The sequence below is a fragment of the Rhinatrema bivittatum genome, chromosome 5, assembly GCF_901001135.1.
Source record: "Rhinatrema bivittatum chromosome 5, aRhiBiv1.1, whole genome shotgun sequence".
NCBI classification, from domain to species: Eukaryota; Metazoa; Chordata; class Amphibia; order Gymnophiona; family Rhinatrematidae; genus Rhinatrema; species Rhinatrema bivittatum.
The window spans coordinates 255122154-255136993 of record NC_042619.1 but is presented as its reverse complement, the minus strand read 5'-3'; positions in this window follow the sequence as shown (position 1 = coordinate 255136993).

Genomic DNA, 14840 nt, shown 5'->3' with positions numbered 1-14840 from the left:
GTGGAAAAGGGTAAACAGTGGAGTGCCTCTAGGATCTGTACTTTGACCGGTGCTTTTCAATATATATATATATATATAAATGATCTGGAAAGGAATACAATGAGTGAGGTTATTAAATTTGCAGACGATACAAAATTATTTAGAGTAGTTAAATCACAAGCGGATCGTGATACATTACAGGTGGACCTTGAAGACTGGAAGATTGGGCATCCAAATGGCAGATGAAATTTAATGTGGATGTTGCGCCGGAGGTGGACCTTTGGGCTGAGGTGGGGTTGATGCTAACCGTAGGAGAGATCCTACGGGTCCCCACCGTTGGCAGGCAGAGAGGGCTGATGGACGGAGACCGGCTGGCGCTTCACCAATACCAGCCCTCGTTCCCCGCGGGTTGAGCCTTTGGGTGCCGGGGCTGGCTGGACTTAGGTGGCCTCCATCAGTGGTCATCGATGGGTGGATCAAGGTCACCCCAGAGGCAGCAACTAGTGTAGGTATTAGTCTGTACTGGACGAGGCAGAGTCCCGGAGACCCAGGCGCCAATAGGAACACAGCTTGACAGAGGGCGCCCGAACAAGAGCAGGCCGAAGCCTGAATGAACCATGTCCAGGGCAAAAGCTGAAGAGGCATTTTTAAGCAAGCTGGGATCAGGGCTGGCAGCAATTTGGAAGCAGTGGCAGGCAAGGCTAAGGTCTAGACGAGGAGAGAGCCAAAAGGATGGTCAGACGAAGCAGGGCTGGAGAGAAGCAATGGTATAGTCAAGCGATGCAGAGATCCAGGGCTGGAGAGAGGCAACAGAGTAGTCAGGCAATGCAGAGGTCCGGGGCTGGAGAGAGGCAACGGAGTAGTCAGGCAACGCAGAGGTCCACGGCTGGAGAGAGGCAATGGAATAGTCAGGCAATGCAGAGGTCCGGGCCTGGAGTAGTCAGGCAATGCAGAGGTCAAACCAGGTCAGCAATCCGAAGGAAAGTCGAAGGAACAGGAACACAGGAACAAGGAAACAGGAATGAAGGCAATCAGGATCGGGAACCAGGAACTGAAGAGGCAACGAGTACTCGACTAGTGAGGGGACCTGTTGCAAAGGCAATTTGAGAGAGCGGAGCCTGGGCTTATAAACCAGAGCTCTGCTGACGTCATCATCTGGGGCCGCAGCCAGGTTCCCACCGCGGGTCCTATTTAAAGACTAGCTGTGTGCGCGCGCGTGCCAAGGGAGGGGTGCAGCGCTGGTTGGGACGGCGTCTCTCCACAGGCCACGCGGAGAGGCCCGACGCAGAGCATCAGGAGCTGCAGCAGAGCCGGAGGCACCAGGGGCGGCCCGAGGATGGAGCCGGTGGCTCACAGCCACCAGAGACGAGGGACCAGAATCTGGATTGCTTTGAAAGAGGTGAGGGGGCCAAGCCGCAGGTCTGCTGTGGCCGGTGCGCGTAACAGTACCCCCCTCTACGCTCCCCCCTCCTTGGAGGTCTGGGTTTGCCCGGATGGGCACGATGAAACTGGAGGAGGAGTTTCTTATCCAGGATGTTAGTCTTATCCAGGATGAAAGTCTGTATCATATCACCTCTGCTCCTCCTTACCCTGGAGGAAAGGAGGAGCAGAGGTGATATGATACAGACTTTCAGATACTTGAAAGGTTTTAATGATCCAAAGACAACGACAAACCTTTTCCGTCGGAAAAAAATCAGCAGAACCAGGGGTCACAATTTGAAGCTCCAGGGAGGAAGACTCAGAACCAATGTCAGGAAGTATTTCTTCACGGAGAGGGTGGTGGATGCCTGGAATGCCCTTCCGGAGGAAGTGGTGAAGACCAGAAGTGTGAAAGACTTCAAAGGGGCATGGGATAAACACTGTGGATCCATAAAGTCTACAGGACGTAAATGAATGTGGGGAAAAAAAAAAAGATTTGCATCACAAAAAAGCAGGGAGTAGCTTGCTTTTTATGGCAGTTACTACCCCAAACCAAACAAGCCTGATACTTCACTTTCAATGCATATCCAGCATAGCTCTCTGCTTCAACGGCAGGGGAGAAAGACTGATACTTCAAGCATACCCAGCTTAGCTCTCTGCTTCAACGGCAGGGGAGATAGTCTGACACTTCAAGCATATCCAGCATAGCTCTCTGCTTCAACGGCAGGGGAGAAAGTCTGACACTTCAAGCATATCCAGCATAGCTCTCTGCTTCAATGGCAGGGGAGAAAGTCTGACACTTCACGCATATCCAGCATAGCTCTCTGCTTCAACGGCAGGGGAGAAAGACTGATACTTCAAGCATACCCAGCTTAGCTCTCTGCTTCAACGGCAGGGGAGATAGTCTGACACTTCAAGCATATCCAGCATAGCTCTCTGCTTCAACGGTAGGGGAGAAAGTCTGACACTTCAAGCATATCCAGCATAGCTCTCTGCTTCAACGGCAGGGGAGAAAGTCTGACACTTCAACCATATCCAGCATAGCTCTCTGCTTCAACGGCAGGGGAGAAAGACTGACACTTCAACCATATCCAGCATAGCTCTCTGCTTCAATGGCAGGGGAGAAAGACTGATACTTCACTTTCAATGCATATCCAGCATAACTCTCTGCTTCAACGGCAGAGGGAATGAAGAAAAGTGGATCTATATACAGACAATCAACAAGGACTGAATTACATAGTCTGGGTAAACAAATAAGCATGGGTGTAGCTTGCTTATTGCGGCGGTTACTATCCCTAACTAATTAATAGGGATGTGAATCGTTTTTTGACGATTTAAAATATCGTCCGATATATATATATTTTTTTAATTCTTTATTTATCAGATTTTCCATTTATATATCACGTAAATAAATCATCAATAACATATGCTGTTGTTTACATAAGTATTTCACCAATAATCGTTCTAACCTAATATCCATACAGCATAATATAAGATTAAGTAATTACATATCACTCAATAATCTTCATTAAAAGTAACTTAAAGGAGAGGCAAGTGAAAACTTAGAAGAGAATATAAAAGCTATTATTAATTTAAGATAGGGCATTAACATAGCATATTTCTTCAGTTACCTAACTCTTTTACCCTTACACATTAGTCGGTATTGGATAAGAAGTAGTTGGTAACCTGGCCTCCACAAATTTCTTAAACTGATCAAAATGAAAGAAAACATAAACTTCGTTGTCTTTTCTTAGAATACATTTACATGGATAACGTAAAACATAGGAAAATCCTAAGTCAATAGCTTTCTGTCTAAAGGAGAGGAATTCTCTTCTCATTTGAGTGGCTTGAGCCACATCTGGAAATAACTTCACCGGTTGAGCATAGAAACTCAAAGGAAACTTCCTAAAATAGGATTTCATGATTAAATTAACATCTTGCTTATAAATAAAAGATGCCAGGAGAGTACCCCTCTCCAAAATTTCCACACTTGAATTCTCAAGGAAGCTAGTCAAATTAGCGGGAATGTTAACCTGGTTAATTTCTCCAGCCAAGGTTCTCTTATTAATAAAGTAACAACAATTTATAGACGGCAATTGATCAGGCAAAAAAGAGAGAGCCTCGCTTAGAAATCTTTTTAAAGTAGTGAAGGGGATTTCTCCCGCAATCTTAGGGAAATTTATAATCCTGATGTTTAAATGTTTTGCGCTATTCTCCATAGCTTCCAGTCTCCTTATGCAAGATATTTGATCTCTTATAATTGTCCCATTTACTTCTTGTATCGTCTTTATCTTATTTTCTGCCACACCGATTCTGGATGACATCTGAGTTATCTGTTCTTTAACTTCTTCTATTTTCGCATGAGAATTATGGGCAACAGTATCCATCTTTTTCTCTAGTCTATTCATGGAGGCCCCGAGTCCCACCATAACCTCCCAAATACTTTCTAGTGTTATGGTCTGCGGTCTTGAAAAACTGACCGCGGACTCACCTCCAGCTTCTGCTGTAATCTGGGCTCGATCCCCCGCAGAAAAACTCTCTCCCTCCACCACTTCAGTTGTCTGCAGCCCAATTTCACCTCCTCTCCCGCCGGGGTTTTCTCCTTCCACAACGTTCTGGAGGGTTACAGCGCGCTCCTCTTCCAAGGCTTCTCCCCCCTCCTGCTCCGACGCTTCCACCGCGTCATCGGTCAGCGCCGGATTTGGTTCGGCATCGGTGTCGCGCTGTGCTGGGGGTTGACGCTGTTCAGGGCTCAAGGATACCTCCTCCAAGAGAGCGCCCTGCTCTCTTCCACATGGGCTCTCAGCGGGCTCCTCGATTCCTCGATTTGCTGAAGTGGACAGGAACCGGTCGATTTCCAACTGAGTCATAGGTGGTAAGGACTCGGTGGGGTAAATCCTCACCTTACCCTTTCTTTTAGCAGGCATGACAAATTTTAGGAAAATATAAATTTCAATGTGGAGCTCGAGCGTTCCTGGCTCCTGCTATGCCGCCATCTTGCCTCCTCGTCCGATATATTTTAAATCGTCGAAAATCGTTAGAGGTGATATTTAATAGGAATTCCCCCGATTTATCGTCAAAAATCGTAAATCGGGGGAAGGGGGAGGGGAAGGGGGAGGGTGGGAAAACCGGCACACTAAAACATCCCTAAAACCCACCCGACCCTTTTAAATAAATCCCCCACCCTCCCGAACCCCCCCAAAATGTCTTAAATTACCTGGGGTCCAGTGGGGGGGTCCCGTTGTGATCTTCCACTCTCGGGCGTCGGGCGCGTTGATAGAAAATGGCGCCGGCGCTACCTTTGCCCTGTCATATGACAGTCTACCACTAGCCATCCACAAAATGTGGAGGTAACTCAAATATCAATCAACCAAACAACCCACACACTAATTAAACCTTATCCTCATTAAATAAAATGTATTTTAAATCTTTTTTGAAAAAGAAAATTTTTTTGAAAACACCAGTGTCCCCCAAATGTGAAAATGAAATTTTGTATAAAATGATATTGAATATTTTTAAAGTGTTGGATGATGCTTCATATAATTTCCAGAACACCAAGCCTTGGTGTCTAGCTCAATTTTTATATTATAATCATGAGCACCACCTTCCACCACTATTTAATTTTACAAAAAAAATTTTGTTTGTTAGTTTGTTTGTTCTATTTTTTGTTGTATATTGTTAAAAATTAGTGTTACCTAACCAACTTTCAAATTCTATCTTGATGTTTAAACTTGATCCGTTTAAATGATTTAGAGAAAATGGTTAGGAACAACCACATGAAACACTGTGTGCAACAAGGGATTCAGGTCGCCAATCATTTAAGAAACAGAAAATAACTTAGCTTGCATTTGTATTGCACTCAAAGTCCAAAGCACGGATCTTTTTCAGTGGCACTTGCCCCAACGAGGCCCGGTTTCGACGAATCTTCTTCAGGAGAGCTCACTCAAATTATATCCCGAATCTTTGAATAGATGTAACCTTTTAAAATCAATAACCTGCCTCGTTGGGGCAAGTGCCACTGAAAAAGATCCGTGCTTTGGACTTTGAGTGCAATACAAATGCAAGCTAAGTTATTTTCTGTTTCTTAAATGATTGGCGACCTGAATCCCTTGTTGCACACAGTGTTTCATGTGGTTGTTCCTAACCATTTTCTCTAAATCATTTAAACGGATCAAGTTTAAACATCAAGATAGAATTTGAAAGTTGGTTAGGTAACACTAATTTTTAACAATATACAACAAAAAATAGAACAAACAAACTAACAAACAAACAAAAAAATTTTTGTAAAATTAAATAGTGGTGGAAGGTGGTGCTCATGATTATAATATAAAAATTGAGCTAGACACCAAGGCTTGGTGTTCTGGAAATTATATGAAGCATCATCCAACACTTTAAAAATATTCAATATCATTTTATACAAAATTTCATTTTCACATTTGGGGGACACTGGTGTTTTCAAAAAAATTTTCTTTTTCAAAAAAGATTTAAAATACATTTTATTTAATGAGGATAAGGTTTAATTAGTGTGTGGGTTGTTTGGTTGACTGTCATATGACAGGGCAAAGGTCACATTTTGCTTAAAATGGCCGGCCATATTGCCGTACAGCAAAATGGCGCCGGCCGTACGGCAACACGATTCGAGTGCAGGAGGTCGTTCCCAGACCCCCGCTGGACTTTTGGCAAGTCTTGTGGGGGTCAGGAGGCCCCCCCAAGCTGGCCAAAAATCCCTGGGGGTCCAGCGGGGGTCCGGGAGCGATCTACGCTCGTGACGTCGGGGAACAGGAACCAAAATGGCGCCGGCGCTACCTTTGCCCTGTCATATGACAGGGCAAAGGTAGTGCCGGCGCCATTTTCTATCAACGTGCCCGACGCCCGAGAGTGGAAGATCACAACGGGACCCCCCCACTGGACCCCAGGTAATTTAAGACATTTTGGGGGGGTTCGGGAGGGTAGGGGATTTATTTTAAAGGGTCGGGGTGGGTTTTAGGGATGTTTTAGTGTGTCGGTTTTCCCGCCCTCCCCCGATTTACGATTTACACGATATTTAAAAACACAAAACCGCGACGATCCGATTCCCTTCCCCCCCCAGCCGAAATCGATCGTTAAGACGATCGATCACACGATACACATCTCTACTAATTAAGCTAGATATTTCACTTAGATGCAGCTCCAACACTGCTCTCTACATTAATGGTGGGGGTGGAAGGGAAATAGAACCAAAAGGAGAGCCAAGAGAAACAGATAAGCATGAAAAAAAAAAGTGCGAAACTTGCTGGGCAGACTGGATGGGCCGTTTGGTCTTCTTCTGCCGTCATTTCTATGTTTCTATGTTTCTATGTTACAGGCTGGCTCCCATGAATTTTCTTCAGGGCCGTAACCCTCCCAGGAAAGGAGGTATTCCCACGGCGGCCCCTAGGCCAACGTCAAGGACTTCGTGGACCATATAAGTGGTGTCATTCTCTGCGACCAGCAGAGGAGGTGCAGGAGCCTTTTGTGAAGGCCAGGATAGGACCCCAGGTTTTAAGAGTGATACGTGAAACATACTGTGAATTCCCAATGTAGGCGGCAGCTGGAGTTGGTAAGTTACTGGTCCAACATGACAAATCATTGGAAAGGTCCAATATACCTTGGTGCAAACCTCTGAGAAGGTATCTTGAGTCAGATATAATGGGTGCTTAACCAGACTTTCTGGCCAGTAAGGAACTCAGGAGCCGAGCGTCGATGGCTGTCAGGAGATCTCTTGACCCGGGAAGCGGCTTGGCATAAGCAAAGATTCATCTGGTTCCAAAGTGCCTTAAGGACATCGGCAGTGGCTTGCACAGCAGGAGAAGGCACCGACAATGGTATGGGTAGCGGTGGTCATGGTTGTTTCCCGTAGATGATGGAAAAGGGCAGCGGCAATGTGGGAGCTGTGGGAGAACTCCGCCCAAGGAAGAAGCTCCGACCAATTGTCATGATGATCATTTATATATACGTGGAGGAAGGACTTCAAGGAGCGGTTTGCATGCTCGGCTTGTCCATTGGCTTGAGGATGGTATGTTGTTCTTAAACTGATGTTAATGCCAAACATTTTACAAAGAGTGTGCCAATATCTGGTGATGAATTGTGGGCCTCTGTCAGAAACAATGTCCTTGGGTAAGCCATGTAGTCGGAAGATGTGTCAAAAGAACAGGCGTGCCAATTTGGATGCAGATGGTAGGCCTGGTAGTGGAACGAAATGGGCCATTTTGGAGAATCTCTCAATCGTAACCCATATGACCATGAGGCTTTTAGAAGGTGGCAAATCCACGATGAAATCCATGGAAAGATGTGTCCACGGTTCTTAGGGAGCAGGAAGTGGCTGGAGTAAACCCCAAGGTCGCCCTACTGGGGTTTCTGTTGAGCGCAGGTACTGCAGGAATCAATGTATGCTTTAGCGTCAGAGACCATAGTGGGCCACCAGAAGAACCGCAAATGCAAATGCAGGCTGGGTCAATAATATGACCGGGTTCATCGGGTTTGTCTTCAGGTTTAAATGAACGTATTAGGGTATGTGCCTGGCGATTTTTCTCTGCGGGGCGGTAGCGAAGCTCGAAGTTAAATCTGGAAAAGAACAGAGCCCATCGGACTTGATGGGCAATGAGACGATGGGCTTGACTCAAGTGTTCCAGATTTTAATTTATGTTGAGCGCCCTCTAGCCATGGGCGCCATTCCTCCAAAGCCAGCTTGATGGCGAGTAACTCACGGTCTCCAATGCTGTAATTTTGTTCTGCAGCAGAGAATTTGCGCGAGAAGAAGGAACACGGGACCACGGATCCGGAAGCAGAGTGTTGGTTCAGGACCGCCTCTGCTCCTATCGCGGAGGCATCTACCTCAACCGGGAAGGGGTGATTAGGGTCTGGATGATGGAGACAGGATCCTGTTAAGAAAACCTCTTTGAGGTGATGAAAGGCGGAAATAGCTTCCGGGGTCCAGTTTCGGGTGTCTTGACCCTTATGGGTTAAAGCTGTAAGAGGAGCCGCCAACGTAGAGTAGTGCGTTATAAAGTGGCGGTAGTAATTCGTGAATCCTAGAAAACGTTGAAGTGCCTTCAGGCCCATGGGTTGTGGCCAGTCTTGGATTCCTTTGAGTTTCACAGGATCCATCGAGGACCCTTGTTGGGAAATTATGTACCCCAGAAAGGGCAAGCTGGATTTTTCAAACAGGCACTTGTCCAATTTTGCAAACTGATGGTTCTCCTGAAGACGTTGAAGAATGGTACGAACATTGGTACTGTGCATAGCCAGGTCCTTGGAAAAGACAAGAATGTCATCCAGGTATGCCACAATTTTGATGTACAAGAGATCCCTAAAGATTTCATTAATCATTCGCTGGAAAACTGCGGGTGTGTTACAAAGGCCGAAGGGGATCACTAAATATTCATAATGTCCATCTCTGGTGTTGAATAAGAAACCTGCGCCAGCAGGGGAGGTAGTGGGCAAATGAACCCCTTCGCTAGATTCTCCCGTATGTATTCCGTCATGGCCTTGGTCCCGGGAAGAGACAGAGGATAGGTATGCCCTTGGGGGGGGGGGGCGTGGTCCCAGGTAGAAGATCAATGGGACAATCAAATCTCCGGAGGTGGTAGGAGGTCCAGGCAGAGAAGCTCACATTTTGGAGATGAATAAAAGGCTATGCAGATGGTGTTGACGAAAGCATTTTGGCTTCCTGGACCATGAAATGATGTTTCAAGGGCTGCTGAGTATAGATGGGGTCCACCTGTCAAAGAAGGGGTAAAGCATCTTTCAATACACACTGGCAATCCTACTGAGGAAAGCTTTAAACTAGAATCGTTGAGGATGGGTGAACAAAACCCTCAGGTAAGTAAAACATTAAATAATTGTATAGAAATGGGGAAAAGGGCAATATCTGGAAGGCTATGTACACTAATGTTCATAATATGGGAAATAAAGTTCCGCATCGAGAGGCGAAGCTGATTTAGGTATAGTGGTTATCACAGAGACTTGGTACACAGAAAACTGGAATATAGTTATATTGGGCTATAATCTATCCCTACAAGGACCAGGTAAGAAGGAAGGAACGTGGCATTATATATAAAAAATAATATTAAAGGAACAGAATTGCAGGACTTATGAGGAAAGGAGGAGGCACTGTGGGTTAATTTGGAAAAAGGGAATGGAACATCTACTTTTATTTGTGTAATAAACAGACCTTTATCACAGAGGAGATGGATAGAGATTTAATGGAGGATATTCACAAAATTGCTATGAAAGGGGAGGTTCTACTGTTAGGGGATTTCAATCTGCCGGATATTGCTTGGGATATCCCAGCTGTAGTGTCTTCTAGAAGCAAGGCGATCCTGGATTTTCTGCAAGGAAATTTGTTCTGTCAACTGGTAATGGAACCCATGCAGGAGGGAGCGATACTGGACATGGTGCTTACCAACTGAGACAGTATCTGTGAGGTTGTAGTTGATGATCATCTGGGATTCACTGATCATTGGATGGTGTGGTTCAGTATTAGAGCACAAGATATGAAGGTTCATTCATAGGCAAAGGTCCTAGACTTTTAAAAAAAAACTAATTTTGTTAAAATGAAGGAGTACCTGAAGAAGTTGTTAGCTGGCTGAGAAAATCTAGGGGAAGTACAATAGAAGTGGTAAAAATAAAAGGAGATATTATAAGGACAACTAACTATTTTGTTAGAAAGTAATAAAGGGAAGACGAAAAGGAGGCCACTATGATTTCTAAAGAAATAAATGAAAAGGTATGGGAGAAAAGGTTAGCATTCATAAACTACAAGAGAACACAGAAAGTGGAAGATAGGCAACAATATCTGGAAAAATTAAGAGAAGCTGAGAAAATAGTCAGGAATGCAAAAATTCAGATGGAAGGAAAAACAGCAAATACGGTGAAACAGAGGGACAAGACCATTTTATAGATATGTTAGTGATAGAAAAAAGTGCAAAAGTGGCATTGTGAGACTCAGAGGTGAAGGAGATGAATATGTTGAGGCCGATAAGGAAAAAGCAAAATTGTTTAAAATATATTTCTGTTTGGTGTTAAATGTGGAAGAGCCTGGAGCAGGATCACACAAAACAAACACAAATAATATTAGAAGTGAGATAAAACTCAATTGATTTTCAGAACAGTGTTGTCTTGAGGAGCTAACTAAGGCGATAGGGCCTGATGGAATACATCCAAGGTATTGAAGGAACTTAGAGAAGTCATGACAGCTCCGCTGGATGACCTTTTCAATGCTTCTTTATAGTCAGAAGTAGTTCTGGAGAAATGGAGAGGGGCAACTGTGGTTTCTATTCACAAAAGTGGAAGTAAGGAGAAAACTGGGAACTATAAGCCGGTTAATCTGACCTCTTTGGTGACAAAATTAATGGAATCGCTGCTAAAACAGAGGATAGTGCAGTTGCTCAAATCCAATGGATTGAATGATATGAGGCAACATGGTTTTTCTAGAAGTAAATCTTGTCAGATGAATCTAATCAATTTCTTTGATTAGGTGACCCGAGAGTTGTATCAAGGGAGCATGCTAGATGTAGTGTGCATGGATTTTAGTAAGACCTTTGACACTGTGTACAACTCTGGAAGCTGCATCTTGAAAAGGATATAAACTAGTTGGAGTCTTTCCAGAGGGTGACTACTAAAATAATCAGTGGTCTTCATTCTAAAGCATATGGGGATAGACAAAGATCTAAACACATACATCCTAGAGGAAAGTCAAGATGAGGAGATATGATAGAAACATTTAAACAACTCACAGGTTTCCATGCACAGGAGGCTAGCCTCTTTCAACGGAAAAGAGGATCTAGAACAAGAGGTCATAAAAGGGGATAAACTCAGGAGTAATCTTAGGAAATATTTCTTTATAGAGAGGGTAGTGGATGTATGGAACGACCTCCCAGTGGAAGTGGTGGGGGCAAAAATATCTGAATTCAAGAAAGCATAGGATAAATACAGGGGGTCTCTGAGGGAGTAATGGGAATTGTAAGAGGTAAATAAATTGGATGGATGGGCAAACTGGATGAATCATATGGTCTGTTTCTGCCATTATGTTTCTGTGTTTCTAATCTACAAACCAACTGTCTCTGATCAAATATATAGATAGTTCTAGCCAGAGCCACAGCATCTAGCACCTGAGACACTGCCGTTCCAGATCTAATACAGTCATTCAAATATCTAACAGACTTCAATAAAGTATCAGGAGGAAGCATTTTATATAGAATTGTAGCAAGGACTTTGTTTGCCCCACTAACCTTCCTTTGGTAGATACTAAGGCCTGGATTTTCTAAGGTAACGGGGGGGTAGGGCCTGCGAAAGCCGGCAGTGATCGCACCTCTGCAGTGTGATCGCTGCCGGCTTTTCCACCCAATAGCGCCATCGTAAAAGGTGGTGCTATTGGGCGCGAAACTGGCGGTGAAAAGGGTCCTTACCTTTTCGCCGACAGCGGTGTCTTTGCGGTGTCCGCCCCGGTGCCAGCCCGACTCCTCCCCTTCCGGTGCGGACGCTGCCCAGAACCCGCCCCAATTTAGCTATCGCACGCGAAAAGTCCCTTTTCGTGTGCGAACTGCATAGAAAATGACCCCCTAAGGGATCTTTACCATCTTTTAAGAGCATCCCTAACATTTTCTTTTTCCCGCCCCAGGTACTGGGCTTGCTGCAGCTCAGCCCTGTCTGAATACGAGCAGTCATGATTGGATGTAGATTATTTTTGAAAGAAGGAGGAGAGTTTCATTGGTGGATCCCAGCAGGCCCCACAGCCAGCAAAAGATAATCCAGGCACAGAAGCCCTGTTAGAGCCTTCACAGATTTGGAGGGTGCTGTCCTGTGGAGGAAAAGATCATTTTTGTCTTTTAAGAGAGTGGGTTCTGTTTTGACCTGCCCTCCACCCCCTCCTTGCCAGAGGAGAGTGGGATTTGGCTCCTGTGCCCTGGACTCAATTAAAGCAGAGTCATCAGTGGTCAGGGGGCTGCACTACCCTCCGCTCAGTAAAAGTGGGTTGTGTGGTGTCCCAGGATTTCGACTGATTTTTTAAGAAGTTGTGCTTTTGTTTATGTGAAAGAGAGAAATATGTTTCCACACTATCTCCCGAAATATTTTTTGGAAGAGAGTTTTTCTTTCCTATCACTGGGAAGGTACTTTGGACATTGACTCAGAGGTTGAAATGGAGAAGGATTTTGTGTCCCTTGGAGTTTTCATTTTGCTATGCATTATTATGATTTTTGACCTGGTTTCTGTTTTGTTTTTTTTAATTACAGTACATTTTTAATTGAACACACTCCACTCCAAGTCTCCACCTGTTCTTCTCAACTAACATCCAGCCTGCTGAGACCTGCACGTTACCTCTCAGAAGGGGAGCAGGTCAAAATAGAACATTGGAAGAGTGATTGGGAGCAGCAAAAGACTGTACAAGATACTCACCCCCAAAGGCTCGTCCCCCTCCCCATTGGCTAGACTCCGGCATCCCAGTGGCTGACTACTGCAGAGAATGGTGAGAAGAGTGAGAAGTGTGGGACAGTGAGTTTGGCCCTGGGAACTGCTGTGACTACTGCATTAGGGACTCTCAAACCATGAGAGGGGTTACAGAATGTAAAGCTCAGGGACAAGGTATTGTCATATGAAGCTGAGCGAAGGGAAACTCAAAAGGAATGTGTAAAAAACATTTTTCACTGAGAGGGTGGTGGACATTCAGAACAGACTTCAAGCAAAGGGGCTATAAGAGTCAAAACAAAGGCAGAATTCAGATGAAAATGACCTGGGGGTGGGGTGGAGATCAGAGATCAGGTAAGACCTGTGATGACACACCCATCCTACTCATGGACTTTGTAGTTCCTGGTTTTCTCAGAGACTTCAAATATGCAGTGGGAATAAAACCAGGAACAAATCAACCTATCTGATAACTTGAAGTCATCTAGTAACACTACCTAATGTCAATTTATGACTTGGAAATGCCTTGTGATGCTATTAAGAGGGATTATGGGGAAAGGGGAAAAATGAACATAAATGATCTCTCTTCCCCCTTAAAAAAAAAAAAAATAAAAAACTTATTACAGCTTAGACACCCTGATGGATCCATAAACCAATCCTGGAAGATTCATCTGATACCTTTCATAGCATATAAATATATAAAACTACAAACATGCAGAAGAAAACCCATAATTGTTTAACAGAGCCTATTAAAATATACTATTAAAATGAGCTTAATGAATAGATATTAATATCCCTTTAGCACTTCTCTGACCTCCTGTCTTTCTCAGCCCGCATTTACATCTGGTTTGATGAAAGTTCTCCAAGTCTGCAAAGCAAAAGGGCAAACCTGATTTATGAACAAGAGTTATTGTGGAACTGGCAGATTTGTATAATGAGAAATATATTAAATCTAATGAAGGGAGAGCGTGCTTACCCAGCCAGTAAGCCTGAACCATGAGTAAGTGATTCAATACCCCTCTGTAGATTCAGACAATGCAACAAGGAGTGTAACCACAGTCGCAGCCCTTCTCATAATGACAAATGTTAAGCAATGTGGATTATTTGTTTTTAGTCATGGCAAGAAAGGAAGAACTTCTTCATAGGACTATGTTAACCAGATGAACCCAGAGATGCAAATTTGTTTGCGCTGATTCTGGCAAGAGCAGGATACAGCCAGCTGTCATTGTCTGGTTTCCACCTACAACCACAAGAACAGGATTGTCATCTTGGGTTTTGCCTTATTACACTGCATGGAGTTGTAGTTCTGATTTTTTTAAGCAAAATAGGACTCCATCTCTATGCATGCAATGGGACAAAACCCAGGACTGAATTGGTCACTTCGGGTTAACCATGAATACGTTTCACTCACTCCATGGTCAACAATAGATAATACAAGCCCCAGATTCATCTGTCCACTGAGACAGATTTTCATGCACATGTGATTTCTCTATGAATATGACAATTGCAAAAATTAAGGAATAATTCAAATCTGAAGTTCAAACAAGGTATCTTCAGCTGTTGCACTGATTATGGCCTGGATTCACTAATGCCGCAAGGCATAGTGAAATCCGGTGGTAACGTGGGGTGGGGGGCGAAGCAGAGGGCGGTCCTGTGCTAGCCGGCAGCGATCGCACCTCCGTGGTGCGATCGCTGCCGGCGTCGCGCCGAATAACTACACCATAAAAGATGTAGTTATTTGGCGCGAAATAGGCAGCGATACATGCTGTGTTCGCAGAGTCGGCCCCAATGCTGTCCCGACTCCTCCTCTTCCGGGGCCGACTCTGCCCCAATGTTGCTTTCGCATGCATACGCTAAGCTTTCTAGCTATCGCACGCTTGCGCTAGTAGTGCAAGCATGCGATAACTTTAGAAAATAACCCCCTATGTTACTTAAGCATATATCCCCATAATCTCCTCATAGGATGAGGGGTATGGTTATTGGCCAGAATGTGAAACCCTCTGACCAGATATTGTCTGGCA